This window comes from Falco punctatus, assembly GCF_963210335.1.
Source record: "Falco punctatus genome assembly, contig: scaffold_35, whole genome shotgun sequence".
Taxonomy (NCBI): Eukaryota; Metazoa; Chordata; class Aves; order Falconiformes; family Falconidae; genus Falco; species Falco punctatus.
Window position 1 is genome coordinate 754,754 of NW_027660155.1, and position 2,359 is coordinate 757,112.

The 2,359-nt window shown below is 45.0% G+C and overlaps 1 long non-coding RNA gene across 1 annotated transcript; it reads right to left on the reverse strand.

The window, feature by feature from the left end:
- Window positions 1-900: 900 nt before the first annotated feature.
- Window positions 901-2,142, reverse strand: LOC308057763. The gene is made up of 2 exons (XR_013925441.1): window positions 1,718-2,142; window positions 901-1,235 (listed from the first exon to the last, which is right to left on the reverse strand). It is a non-coding gene; the product is annotated as an uncharacterized lncRNA (long non-coding RNA).
- Between the last annotated feature and the right edge of the window lie 217 nt (window positions 2,143-2,359).

Sequence of the window (2,359 nt, forward strand, 5' to 3'; positions counted from 1 at the left end):
GCGATCTGAGTTAAGACAGACAACAAATATCACAACACACCCATATTGATTAGTTGCAACAGCTCGCCTCTCACCGTGTCTGTTATGGGTCACAGGTTCTCCCGCTTGTCTCAGCTACGTTGGGCACCAGTTGCTGTAGCTGGAGCCCAACTCAGGCAGCCTCACACAGGGCACCCACTGCTGCAGCACAAGCAAGCTATCAGGCTGCAATAAGGCTTTTACCATCAGTCAGATTCTACTGTCTGTGCTGTTTCTCCTTCCTCCAGGGATGGGATGGGATGGGATGGGATGGGATGGGATGGGATGGGATGGGATGGGATCAGATCCCCTCTCCCACACTCCTCAGGGCTATTTAACTACTTAGCGGGAACGAGCTACAGCTGCTCATCATCCATGTCCCTCAACCCACTGCCTTGGAGGCAAGGTCACAGCTGCATGTTATCAATACTCATCAACCCTCTGCCTTCACTCCTCTGCACTCCAAGAAATTGCGGGGAAGACAGTGACAGAAACCTGTGTTGGAACTAAGTGCCTGGTCAATGCCTCCAAGTAACAGCAGCTGTGACATCCAGACAGACTGTGAAGGGACAGATGGATCCAAGAATTAAATTAGGGAATGAGGTAAGTAAAAGGCACAGAGAAACAGAGACCTCTGAGTTCTGGAGAGTATATTTTGATGTACCCAATTTCTGGTTTTGTGGCTCAGAAAGAACAGAGCCCAGGTTTTGTCGCAGCAGTTATATGGCTGCAAAGGGAAGGCGAGAGCCAGCAGCAGAACTTCCTGGAACCTTCTGTGTAGGAGCAGCGGCCAGACGTTTTCAGTTTCGGAGCAGGGCTCCGTGGGAGTGACAAAGTGAGGGGACTGTTTTGTGGCCGAGAAGGAAAACCATGACACCACCATACAGGAAGCAATTCCATTTTAATAGTCTCCAAAGTGTCACGGTTCGAAAGGAAGAACAATAGGGTAAGAGCACGAATATGCAGCCAATACCGACAGAAGCAGCGTTGGTAAGCTTCTCAATATTGCTTTTTGGTATTTCACAGGGAAAAACATTGAGCCTAATATTTCTCATCTGTAGAGTTCTTGGGGGCTTTGGGGAGAAGGAAACTGACACTCTTACTAGGTTGTCTGAGAATCACAGTTTACGGTTACTCAATGTCTTCTGGTCTCACAGGATGAGGCAGAGGTATAATTGATTTCTTCTCTGTAACTCTGCAAAGAGCTTTCCTCGTACCTATGGCAAAAGAAAATAATGCTATTATGAAAGACAGTCATTGCACAAAGCCACGTTAAGTGACTTCTCTATTACGTTAAGATCATTTTTCAAGAAGATTTCCTAGAATATCTTGAGTTGCAAGTGACCCATAAGGATTCATCAAGTCCAACTCCATGCTCCTTGCGGGACTACCTGAAACTAAACCATATGACTAAAAACATCATCCAGATGCTCCCTAAGCTCTTGACAGGTTTGGTGCCCTGACTGAACGCCCTTTCAGTGGATAAGATTTTCCTAATGTCCAACCTGAACTTCCCCTGACGCAGCTTCATTCCGTTTCCTGCAATCAAGTTTCCTAACTGATGTACTCTTCAGTAGGAAAAGCTATCTAAAGCAGAATGCAGAATCCCATTCATCAACGACTATCTGAACTTGTACAGGCCCAGGAACCCTCAACACAAGAACCTTTCCATTCAACTTAAGGCACAACAACCACTTACCGTAAGCATCTTCATCTGGCTCTCCACTGCTAGCAGAGTAGCGCTCCGATAGTGTCCGGTACACACGGTAGCCGAGCTGCTTATACATATTTACTGCAACCCGATTTGATACTCTCACAAAGAGATCGACGAAAAATCCACCCTTTCTTTGGAAACATAAAACCAAAGAAAAACCACAGTAAGGAACAGCAGGTGAATGTATTGCTAAATAACCCATAACTTGTAATCTGACCAAGAGCAGGTCTGATGATGTTATATGCTAATCAAACACCTTTCACACTGCAGTAACAGATGCACTCCTTTCCCAAGGGACAAATCTGGTATAAGTTCAGATTTTATTCTATTTTTGTCATATAACCATTCTTTTATACCAGCCTGTAGGTTCAAAGTTATGAACAGAAAGAACAGGGCAAGCTAAGCACTCGCACAGGTCTCATACACATAAGAAATCTTTCATTTAAAAAAAAAATAATCTAAAAATCCACATTTTCAATTGCATTGGTTTATGGACTGCCTCCTTCAATGTGTGTGGCAGGGGGCAGTGGCGGAACGGGTCACAAAGTTCAGTCACCTAACACAAGGCAGCCCTTCTCCTCACAAGGCAGATTCCTCAATGTGCAATTTTCCCATTTTACCGATTAC